General features: G+C 50.0%; 1 non-coding gene across 1 annotated transcript; it reads right to left on the bottom strand.

The window, feature by feature from the left end:
• Positions 1 to 11,553: 11,553 nt before the first annotated feature.
• Trnak-uuu (transfer RNA lysine (anticodon UUU)) lies at positions 11,554 to 11,626 on the bottom strand. Its single transcript has one exon. It is a non-coding gene; the product is annotated as a tRNA-Lys (tRNA).
• Between the last annotated feature and the right edge of the window lie 1,162 nt (positions 11,627 to 12,788).

Raw genomic sequence — 12,788 nt, 5'->3', positions numbered from 1 at the left:
CTATAAGCTGCCACTGCCATGGCGGGAGACGAGCAGCGGGGGCCATTAGACTGTGTTCAAGAAGTGGCACACTCATTTCCTCTGCCAAGCCTCTCACACGAAGTGAGTAAGGCTCTCGCACCGAAGGACGGTTGTGAAAGAAGGCAGACGTCGACAAATCATTGATTGTGGCGTGTGAGGGGTGTTCCTTGTTTGCGTTCACTTTGAGAAAATATACAAATGATAAGCAGGATCTCTGTAGATGAAGCGACCACTCATTTGATTCGACGTAGAGGCTTTCTACGGGGCTCGTGCGAAAAGCATCCGTAGAAAGACGAATACCTAAATGGTGGACAGGGTCCAGCATTTTCAAGGCGCTTGGTGTCGCGGACTGGTAGATTATTGCCCCGTAATCTAGGCGCGTGCGTATGAGGCTTTTGTAGAGGTTCATCAGGCACTTCTTGTCACTACCCCACGTAGTGCGTGACAACACTTTGATGATATTCATAGTTTTTATACACTTGTTTTTTATGTACTTGATGTGTGATATGAATGTTAACTTCGTGTCGAAAATGAGGCCAAGGAATTTATGCTCCGTCTTTAGAGACAGACGGTGGCCACCCAGTTCGATGTCAGGATCAGGATGAAGGCCTCTCTTTTTGGAGAATAATACGCATGTGCTTTTCTGTGGGTTAAGGCTGAACCCGTTCTCGTCTGCCCACTTGGTTACCTTGTTCAACCCAAGCTGTACCTGCCGCTCACACAATGCAAGGTTGCACGACTTATAACCGATCTGCATCAACGTATGCGCAATAAAACATATTGCGTGGGATGCATAGATGCAGCGAATTCATTTTTACAATAAAAAGTGTGCAGCTGAGGACACCTCCTTGTGGCACCCCAGTTTCTTGAACAAACGGTCGTGAAAGAATGTTTCCCACTCGGACACGGAATGTACGATCCGTAAGGTAACTCTCTATTATGTCCAACATTTTACCTCGTACACCTAAATGGGACAGGTCTCTCAGTATTCCGAACCGCCATGTTGTATCGTAGGCTTTTTCCATGTCCAGGAATACCGAGAGAAAAAATTGCCGATGGACAAATGCTTCACGAATTTGTGCTTCAATCCATTTTAAGTGGTCGGTTGTAGATCGCCCCTCTCGAAATCCGCACTGGTATGGGTCAAGTAACTTGTTTGTTTCGAGGAAATGAATTAGCCTGCAGTTTATCATTTTTTCGAAGAGTTTGCACAGGCAACTCGTTAGCGCGATAGGCCTGTAGCTATTAACAGCGTGGATCCTTGCCCTGTTTCAAAACAGGGATCACTATAGCCTCTTTCCAGGAACTAGGCATCTCGCCGGAAAACCATATGACATTGTAAAGAGAGAGCAGTGTTTCTTGTGTTTCAGAAGGTAGCTGTTTCAACATTTCATATAATACCCGGTCAGAACCTGGGGCGGAATTATTACAGCAGTGCTAGCGATGTCTGAAGCTCAGCTAAGGAAAAAGGTTGGTTGTAGGCTTCGTATTTTGTGCATTTGCGTTCTAATTTCTGTTTTTCTATTCTCGTGCTGTACCTCTGGAAAGCCTCGGAGTATTGCGACGAGCTGGACACCTGTTCGAAGTGTGCGCCTAGGAAGTTCGCCTGGTCTTCCAAGCTGTCGCCTTGTGTATTTACTAGAGGGAGTGAATGTGTTGGTCGTCCTGCTACCCTACTAACCCTGTTCCAGACTTTAGCCTCCTGTGTATATGAGTTGATGCCCGATAAAAACTTAACCCAACTCTCCCTTCTTGCCTGTCGGCGCGTTCTCCTGCCTTGTGACTTTACGTTCTTAAAATTTGTAAGATTTTCCGCTGTCGGAGAGTCCCGAAGTAACCTCCACGCTTTGTTTTGCCTTTTTCGCGCATTTCGACATTCGGTGTTCCACCATGGGACACGTCGTTTGCCAGACAGTCCACTTGTTTGAGGGATGCATTTGGTGGCAGCGTTAATCAAAAAAAGCTCTAAAGTAGTCTACGGCTGCATCTATGCTTAAATCACACATCTCCGACCAACTTAAAAGTGTAACTTTCTTAAACTGTTCCCAATCGGCCCTTTCAATCTGCCATTTAGGAATCTGTGGATGAAAGACATTTCCTGTTGGTGCGCTTAGAACTATTGGAAAATGGTCGCTTCCGTAAGGATTCCCGATAACTTTCCAATTAAGCAGGGGAAGAAGGGATGGAGATGTAATGCTGAGGTCTATGGACGAGTAGGATTTGTTCGCTAGGCTATAATATGTTGGCTCTTTCCGATTCAATAGACACGCACCGGAAGAGAAAAGGAATTGTTCGATCAGACGACCTCGTGCATCGCAGCGAGAATCACCCCACAGACTGCTATGTGCATTAAAGTCCCCAAGGACGAGATATGGTTCTGGGAGTTCATCTATTAAAGATTGAAATTGATGTTTTTGCAGTTGGTGCTGTGGGGGTATGTAAAGAGAGCAAATGGTGACGAGTTTGTTCATAAGAACCGCTCGAACAGCCACTGCCTCAAGGGACGTTTGGAGAGGTAAGTGTGTACATGCAATTCCTTGATTAACGACAACCGCTACACCACCGGATGACGCCACAGCGTCATCCCGGTCCTTCCGGAAAATAATATAACTGCGTAGAAAGTTGGTGTGTTTGGATTTTAAGTGTGTTTCTTGTACACACAGCACTTTTGGTGAATGTTTATGTAAAAGTTCTTGGATATCGTCGAGGTTTCTGAGGAGTCCTCTGACGTTCCATTGCAGAATTTGTGCTTCCATATTGGAAGTTAAGTAGTGCTGTGTGTACGAACGGGAATTAGTTGTTGTTCAGACAGAAAGTTGGAACATAGGTAACAGAGCCGTCGGCGGGCCCTGTTATAGGCTTTTCGTTTTCTTAGCGCGCTCCAAGGAGCTACGGCGCTCTTTCGGCACCAGGGGTACCGAAGGTGTGTCCATTGCCTCGTGTGAGGCACTGGACGCCCGCGTACGCGAGCTGTTGGCTTGTTTTTCCGACCTCGCCTGGCGAGGCGTGGTCGTGAGATCCGACGACCCTGGAGTAGCCGGGATCTCTGGCTGGGCAGGTGGAGCAGACTTAACTGCTGCCACCACGGGGGCAGCCGCCACGGCCGGTGGCTCACCTTGTGTGAGCCGGGGCTGTGGCGGTGGCCGATGCGATGCTGCCCCCTGACGCGCCGCATCAGCATAAGTTGGACCGTAAAATGGCGAACACCTTCTTCGTGCTTCTTTAAATGAAATATTTTCGCGTACTTTCAGTGAAATGATATCTTTTTCTTTTTTCCAGTTTGGACAAGAACGAGAATACGCAGCGTGGTCGCCGTCGCAGTTAACACAGTGTGGGGTTTCGTTGCATGTGTCCGAGGCATGGCCTTGGACACCGCATTTTGCGCAGGTGGGTCGACCACGGCAGCTCTGAGAGCCATGGCCAAATCTTTGGCACTGAAAGCATCGGCGAGGGTTTGGGATGTAAGGCCTGATGGTTGTCTTAGTGTATCCAGTTTCTATGTTCTGTGGAAGTTCACTAGTGGAAAAGGTCAATATCAAATGTTTGTTGGGATTTCCTGATTGTTCCTCCTTATTACAATTCGCTTCACATCGGTTACGTACTGGTCCTTCCAGCCTTCGAGGAGTTCACTTTCTGATAGTTCAAGCAGATCTGAGTCTGATACTACTCCGCGTGCGGAGTTCATGGATCGGTGTGGTGTAACGCTAATAGGAATGTCGCCAAAAGTTCGGAGGTTCTTTAGTTTATCAAATTGTATTTTGTCATTTAGTTGGAGAAGCAGGTCGCCACTGGCCATTTTTGTAACTTATAGCCAGCACCTAAGGTGGCTGTCAGTGTTCTGGATACAACAAATGGGGACACGGTTCTAGCTCTTTTGTGCAGTCTTGTCACAGTGCACTACGTGATAGTGAGTGAATACTTCTTTGGTTCGAGTGAGAAAGGCGAGTTCATCGGTGCGTACGCGCTTTGAAGCGGTACCATCTTGTGACAACGGGAATGCTCTATGCATAGTAAATGAATCTGATTCGGCAGCGATGGCAGCCACCCACCACGGAGCCCAACATGGGGACGCTACAAGATTCGTGGAATTGAAAGCATGCAGACGCCAGCCGTACATCGCTACTATAACCAAATGCGCATAGAACAAGGTTGCCTATTTGCACAAGGTTAACCCTCGCCGCCAAGAAAAAAACGGAAGTAAATGGAAGAGAGGAGAGGACAGGACAGATTAAAAGTGAGAGAGACAGACGAAGACGTGGGGGAGAGAGAGACAGGAAAAGGCGACTGCCGATTTCCCCTGGGTGGGTCAGCCCAGGGGTGCCGTCTACGTGAAGCCGGGGCCAAAGGGGTGTGTTGCCTCTGGCGGGGGGCCTTAAAGGTCCAAACACCCGGCGTCGGCTCAACCCCCAGGATCCCCTTTTCCCCGGACACGGCACAGCCACGCACGGCTAGGCGTGGGAGGGGTCAAAGCCCCCCATTAGCTCGGGTCCGTGGTGTCGCTACACACCAAACGCCTGCTTCCACAGACGCCCCTGCGGGGTGCATCCCATCGAAATGTAGCCGCCGTGGCCGGGAATGCTTAGACAGGTATGCTAGCAGTTTCTCAACGCATGGTGCCGCACAGGCAGAGTCAGCACGAGTATATTGATACAAGTGCATACCAGCCTACCATCACATTGTAGCGAAACAATCAATATTTGATCGCTTAAATGGGTGTCTGTGTGCGGCTCAGCTGACTTACAGGGGTGTCAGATAAGCTACCATAATTGTAAGATAATTTATCATTCTTGAAAGTAATAGGAATCGGTGTGGTTTGCTGAAAAATGCGGACACATGCCTCAGTCGAAGACACTGCCAATACACTGACAAAATTCGCCGCGGAGAGGTGTGCAAAGTGATAAGTAGGGAATGCCACTAGCATCTCGACGATAGGACCACCTCTTGAGGCTCCGGAACCGGACAGCCATGTGGGGGCTGTCCCAAGAAACCTGGTTTCTTGGGGTTTCCCAAGAAACCAGGGGCGTAGGCAGAAATTTTTTTCGGGGGGTGGGCACCTCCTTGATCTGTACTGGGGGCCGGGCAGGCAGATGTGGTCGAGTGTCATGTTCTCCTCTGTATGCTATGGCAAAAAAAAATTCGGGGGGGGGGGGCGTTCGGTGTGCCCCCCCCTCCTGACTACGCCACTGCAACAAACGACCCAACCTTGTTCTCCCTCCAGTGACGCTCTTGTGCACCTTCTTTCAACAAACGAAACAGAGAGAGAGAGAGAGAGAAAGAGAATTTATTTGAAGGCAGAGAGGTCGGCCTGAGCTAGTGTGCTCTAGCCTGCTACTGTGCCCAGGGGAACAGGGGGAAAAAGGAGTGATGAGGGGGAGAGGAAAGAGATATGGGTATATACAATACCACGTAACATAGCGGTTTCCCTAGAGTCTGGTGTCCAATCCTGTGCTCTTAAGAAAATCTATAACAGCCCTGATAGCAGTTGGTGACTTTGTCTGGTCGCACATAGCTGACAAAATACCAATCTCACTAAGTGTTGCCACACCGATTCCTGTCAACGTTGAAGCGAGCGCATTACGTTGCGACACGTAAAGCGGGCAATCACAAAATAAATGTGCTGTTGTTTCATGCATCTGGCAGTGTTCACAGTTCGGGCTGTCCGCACGGCGGATGAGGTGTGCATAGCGGCGAGCGAATGCAACTCCCAGACGAATCCGGTGCAACAAACTGGCGTTGCCTCGGTTCATCCTAGCCGGGAGGCGAAAAGTTATTTCCAGATCTACTTCCTGCAGACGCCTGTACTGATGGTCTGGCTGAGACCAATAAGTCGTTATGCACTCTCGCATGAGCAATCTCAATAAAGAGTTCACGTCACCTCGCATGTACGGTACGTTCACGTAAATGGGGGTGTTATAGACAGCGGCTCTTGCTTCAGAATCAGCAAGCTCGTTGCCTGCCAATCCACAGTGTCCAGGGATCCATTGCAAGGTAATTCAGTGACCAATCTTCTGCGTAAGGTCGAATGCGTGAATGATTTCCAAAGTAGTGCATAATATTGTCCCCTTCTTGAGCAAGAGTCAATGGCTTGTAATGCGGATTTCGCGTCAGATAGTATCGTCCATTTAGGTGGTGATTGGCCGGACACGAATTGGATAGCTTCCCGTATCGCAACAAGTTCTGCAATTGTTGAAGACGACCTGTAATCTAATTTTGTACTTCCGGGAGGTATCCAGATGAGGGATTACAAAGTCCGCAGTCGAAGTGCACGTAGTCACAGATCCATCGGTGTACATGTGCAGAGTGTCGTCGTATTATTGAGTCAAATGCGCCAAGGAGAGTTCTTTGAGCGCCGCACAAGGAACACGATACTTGTTCGTAATCCCGTGTATTTGAAGGGACACCACTGGTCTGTTCAGTGTCCACGGTGGCACTGCAGGGATGATGACTGGTGTAAAGTCAGAAGGGATGATGTGCCTGTGTGTATCGATGCATCGTGAGTAGGTGCAGCCTGGTCGATCTCTCGGGAGCGAAGACAGGGGATGGTTTTCGTGCCGGGTCAACAGTCGAAGGTGTACTCGAAGAGGCTCACAAGAGAAGTAAACCTCTATAGGGCATGTACGTGACTCCTCTATGGTGCCAGAGGTTGTTGTACACCTTGGTAGCCCTAGGCACGTTCGCAGCGCTCGCGCTTGAAGGCTTTCCAAAGTACGGATGCATGTTGCACGCATACTCGAAAGCACAGGTGCACCGTACCGTAGATAGCCAAAGAACAATGCCTGGTACAACTGCAGGAGACTTATCAGGGGGGCCCCATCTTAGTCCTACTACAACTCGAAGAACATCTACAAAACTAACCAGTTTGGTCCGTAGCGCAGCGACATGCTTTGTCCAAGACAGGCTGCGGTCAACGACGGCACCTTGGTATCGGTAGTGCGTGACAGCAGGGATCACTGCTCCGTCAGCGAAGATCAGGTACTGCGTCATTGATTTCTTTGTAAACGCCAATGCAGCACATTCCGTTGTTGAGAGTTGCAGGCCTTGACGATGCAACTACTTTGACGTTACTGATGTGGCCTGTTGAAGTCTTGCTCGCAGTTGAGGACGCGTTGCTCCAGATGCCCATATGCAATATTGACGCGAGGCAGGCTGGCAACCGTAGTGGCCAGCCCCTTGAAAGAGAACAACGAAGTTGATCGGTGTGCGCGCACTTTTGGGTGTCGGCCTTGTTCTAAAGAAAACGTTCCTATTTTGTATCCTTGCCCTGTGTCTTCTCCCATCAATCAGTTAGCCTGGTGACATTTTTTAGTGGAGGTGCGGGGTACGGTAGATGATACGGTCTCCAGAGCGCACCCCATACGCAAGCCCGCCGAATAGTCCGACCGAGCTTACCCCTGTACACGTACGTACGAGTCGTCGTCTCCAGGGCCTCCAGCCACAGCACGGTTTGCTACCTCAATGCACGCGAACTATGAATCAAACACCTCCTAACGCTACCGTGCAAGCACCTGCGCAGCTCGTCGTCAACCAAACCAGGACGCCGAAGACATTTCATGGAGCTGCTTTCGAGGATGCCGACGACTGGCTTGAGCACTTCGACCGGGTTGCCATCATCAACGACTTGACCCAAGAGCGTAAGCTACGCTATGTGTACTGCGTTCTCGAAGATTCTGCAGAAACGTGGTTTGAAAACCATGAGGCAATGCTAACGTCGTGGGATGAGTTTCGTCGGCAGTTCCTCAGCGCCTTTGCCAGAGTGGACAGGAAGGAGAGAGCTGAGTGTGCGATGGAGGCCAGAGTTCAAGGCCCAAACGAAAGGGTAACAACATACATAGAGGACATGGATCGGCTGTTCAGGCGTGCGGACCCCTCTATGACTGAAGCCAAGAAAGTTCGTCACCTGATGCGGGGTGTCAAGGAAGAAATTTTTGCCGGCCTCATTCGAAACCCGCCTGCGACACTATCGGAGTTCCACGATGAAGCCACTGCAATGGAGAGGGCCCTTCAACAGCGTGCCAGGCAGTATAACCGCGATGTCGTGCAATCAAACGAGGTAACTTCTGTCACTCTCGGCAATGACATCGGCGCCTCGCGAGAGCTCATCAGGGCTGTCATCAAGGAGGAGCTACAAAAGATGCAGATGACTGCTCCACCTGTAGGGCAGCTCTCCGTTGCGGAGATGGTCCGCGCCGAGGTACATCATGCTGTCCACGCTCCCCAACACTACGAGGTGCCACAACAACGGCAGTGCGTCGAGATGAGCTACGCGCAAGCAGTGCGACGTCCTCCACCGTGCAGTACTCCCGGCGTGGTGCACCCCGTTCAGCAGATGGAAGTCGGCTTCAGTCCTGGCAACCCATCGTTCATCGCCGAAGCAAGACCAAGGAAGAGCGATGTCTGGCGCACGCCGGACCGCAGGCCCCTTTGTTTTCATTGTGGGGAAGCCGGGCACATCTACCGAACGTGCCCTTACCGCCGTGTCGGTCTCTGTGGATTTTCGCCGAATGCCCCTCGTCCGCGACCGGGTGAGCAACCACTGGAAATAGAGAACTTCATCTCGAATCGTCGCAATGTCGAGCATCGATGGCATGAGCTCCGTTCATCGTCTCCTGCTCGTTATAGGTACCCAAGCCCAGCCTTCTCACGCGGTGCTTCGAGACGCCGCTCGCCCAGTCCTGCAGGTCGGGAAAACTGAGTTCAGCGACCTCCGGAGGTGAGGCCGCTGACGCTGACTGCACTGAAGATCCTCCATTACGACATCGACGACAGAAAAGAGACCCACAGACGCAGCCAAAAGTGGAAACATCCAACATTACTGCAACCATGGACGACGAAGAAGTAACGGCGCTAATAGATACTGGAGCAGACACCTCAGTTATGAGCATGGACCTTGCCTGCAAGCTGAAGAAGGTGTCTACACAGTGGACTGGCTCGCAGATTCGGACGGCAGGAGGCCATCTTCTAACTCCGGCGGGAAGATGCACAGCACGAGTAAGCATTCGTGGGTTTACGTATCTCGGAGATTTCATGATACTGCCGAATTGTTCTCGGCCGTTTAAATGCGTTCTCGGCCGTTTAAATGCAGGACTTCTGTTGATACTCCCACGTGCTTGATAATGCTTCCATTATATGCAGTCAGAACTGCAGTGCTTTTTCTTGGCTCAGTTGCTCGGTTGGCACGCCGGAACAATTGGACAGAGGTAGTAGGTTCGCTTGTGAGCCAGTATCTACTTTAAATCTGAGTTCTTGGCCGCCTATCTTGCCGCGCACTGTCCAATCTGCTCCCACACCATCCGCCACGCCGCACACGCTGATATTCAAGATATTGAAATTATCATCGTCCTCTTGTGCATGATCCACTTGGTCAACGTGACGCTTTCTGCAACATGCCGCAAAATGATTCTTTTTAGGGGCGAAGCTCCTTAAGGCGGCACCCGTTCGTCCCTCGTAGTCGTAGTCGTAGTAGTCGTAGTGCGTAACCAGTCTTACGCTTTGACCTCCAAGGTGGTGCCGGTGGGAGATTTTTCCTGTGCGTTGTTGAACAATAAAAAATTCGCAGCGTGCGCGTTAACTAAAAGCCGAATTCTTCTGTCTCTCATTCCCCATTAGCAGCCATTGACATGTTCCAGTAGGAAACGTTAGTAGAAGTAGAAGTGTAAGTGTTAGCTAAAAGCCGACTTCTTCTGTCTCTCATTCCCATTAGCAGCTATTGTTTACCTCCAAGGTAGTGCCTGGTGAGATTTCTCCTGTGCGTGATTAAACAATAAAAATTTTGTTCAAAACGCCGTTGATTGATGAAATAAACCAACGAAAGACGCCAGATGTTTTGTAAAAGCAAAACGAAAAACGCCAGATGTTTCTAAAGCAAAACGAAAAGACGCCAGCTGCTTAACGAAAGACGCCAGATGTTTTCTAAAGCAATGGTTTTCTAAACAATGAAAATTCACAGCGTACATGTAAAATTAAAGTGAGCTGCAAGTCGTCATAACTCATCGAACCTTTAGTATAAACGCGCCCGATCTCACGTCGGTGACGATGTAGGGGGCAGAATTCACGGAAGATTCACGGTTTACCGATGAACCTCCGCAGCTTCGCCCACTCATCATCATTCACTCCGTGGATATGCTGTGATTTTTTTTTTTGCATACGTAACAAAACTTTCCCCGAGCTGGACATTCTTCTGGAGCATGGAATATTCCGCACTGACGACATCGAGACTGCTTTTTGCTGGCTTGTTCCGTTCTTCTTGTGTACTCCACTTGCCGGGTTTCCTTCGACCACTCTGCATTTTGCTGCGCAGATACTTCGGCTGCTTTGCACATTTGATCAGCTTTCTGCAAAGTAAGGTCCTTCTCGCTAAGCATTCTCGGCCTGAGTTTCTTATCGCTGATCCCAAATACCACTTGGTCCCTTATCATAGATTGTTCAAGCTCTCCAAAGTTGCAGAGTTTTGCTTGCTTCTTGATGTCCCTCAAAAATCTTTCAAACGGTTCTGCCTCCTCTTGTACTCGCAGGCGGAATACATGCCGTTCATAAACTTCATTGCCTTGCTGGACACAGTACTCTTCAAACTTTTTGACCAAAGTTTGATAATCTTCTTTGTTCTCACCTTCGGAAAACACGAAGTTGTTGTACACGTCCAAGGCATCGTCACCTGCGGCGCTGAGGAGTATGGCCGCTTTCACAGCTTCCGTCCTTGGCTTTTCTGACGATGTGGCTGTGAGGAAGAGCTCCAACTTTTGTTTAAACTGCAGCCAGTTTCTTCTCAGGTTTCCGGAAAGCTGCAGCGGTCCTGGGGGCTTGAAGACATCCATTTTGCCGCCGAGACAAACACTTCTGACACCATGTATCGTGTTCGATGTACGGAACTGAGGCGACACGTTGCTGAACAAGGAATGACCGCCTGGTCGTTTATTCATGACGCTTATATAGCTGCGTGGGCAACGAGGGGAAGGGAAAGACAAGTGAAAGAAGTGGCAAGTGGTATCCTCACACATGCGCGATGGCCCGTTCTGATACGAGGAGGACCTCGAAGCATTGTCCTTCATTTTTTGCCAAAACGGCAGGTTATGCCCAGGGACTACAGGAGGGCTCTATAATGTCCCTGGAGAGCAATTTCTCCACTTTTGTTTGTATTACGTGACGTGGGGCCACCTGTGGACGGGCGCAGCGTCACCAGTGTGGATCGAATGGGTGCCGGTGGGACGTAGCGGGCGATTGTCGAAATGTGTTCGCAGGACACCGGAGTGTGTGCTCCCTGTTAACTACAATGCCCACTTGCGCGCCCAGATGCCTTCACTCAAGTTATTACGATTTCTTTCCAGGTATCGCACGGAAAGTACTACTATGCTTTCGCCTCTATCTTAATTTTGAGGAAATATTTAAATGAAGTTGTCTTTCAGTTCTGTTACAATGTTTACAATTAATATCATAATTAATGAGAATTAACAATCAAGCCAAGAATAGTATAGGGGACGTTATTTGTAGTAATTAAAATATAAATGTGAATAAATTAAAGTGGACGAATTGATAACTTGCCGCCGACAGGGACCAAACCTGCAACCTTCGAATAAAAAGTCCGATGCTATACCAATTGAGCTACGGCGGCGGTCATCCTCCCGTCCACTTTACCGGGTATATCTGTGCATTTAAACCTGAGAGTGTTAATCAGAGCCACTCGTAGTCATGACGGTGAGTGTGAACCATTCCTTTTTTGCCTCTTGATGTCACGTAACACGTGATATTTTAACGAGCTGGCAGCTGACTAATGATGCCTCGCATACTGCCTGAAGGCACAAAGTCTGCCAGAACGAGACCCTTGCTATGAATGAACGAAAGAAGAATGAAGGCAAGCGTGGGTGCATAGCCCAGTGGGTACGGAACTTGGTTTCGGACTGTGTGGGCCCGAGTTGCCTGGCCAAGGAACTTTATTGCCCTGACTAGCGAACGCCAGCAAAGCGTCAACCAAGACAGCTTCGGTGTAACAGCTTGCGTGACAAATGAAGGTACGCTTGCCAACACGGATACAAGAGGCCGCACAAACGCCGTCTATGAACTGAAAAGGCGCAGTGCGGCGGAAAAGAAAATCGACAGAAAAACTTATTTGCGCATGCGCAGATACGTAGTGCCACCTGTTAATACGGCACCTGTGGGGGTCTATGCGAGATATAACTAAAGTCAGTCCCCACCTAAGAATAATGGTAATGGTAGAGATAAAAACTAATAATAGCTGTGGGTACTGGGCTTGCTGCGTCCCGTCCGTAGTTAAAGCAAGGGCGACGGAGGCTTCAACTCACAACAAACAACATCAATTTATTTAACGCTGCGCTGCATACGACGGGGTCGGTCCAGGGACACGAGACAGCGAGGCGGCGACCATGATCTCCGGCAGCAGCAATCGACCAGCGCGGGTGGCAGCATCCGTCCCTCCTGGCAGCCACGGCACCTCTCCCCGTGCCGCACGCGGGCTACCCCTTTTAACCCGCTCAGGCGGGTCACGCGCACCGCCTCTGCGCAGCACGTGGCGCTATCTCGAGATAGCCGGTAGCGTGGTTTCCATACATCCCCCCCTCAAAAATGCAGGGTGGGGACCGGAGGATTAGAGTCACTGGAAAATTTTCAGAGTATCGCATCTGTTTTCCGCGCGCCGCCGCCGACGCGATTGGCTTACTCGCATCACGTGACCTCTCGCCGCCATATCCCTTCCAAGCGCTTTGGGTGCAGGCCCGTTCAATGCAGAGCGTGGCCGGACATTTAGCAGTACCACGGTC

The sequence above is a fragment of the Rhipicephalus sanguineus genome, chromosome 1 (assembly GCF_013339695.2).
Source record: "Rhipicephalus sanguineus isolate Rsan-2018 chromosome 1, BIME_Rsan_1.4, whole genome shotgun sequence".
In the NCBI taxonomy this organism is placed as follows: domain Eukaryota; kingdom Metazoa; phylum Arthropoda; class Arachnida; order Ixodida; family Ixodidae; genus Rhipicephalus; species Rhipicephalus sanguineus.
This window is presented reverse-complemented; position numbering and strand designations above follow the sequence as displayed.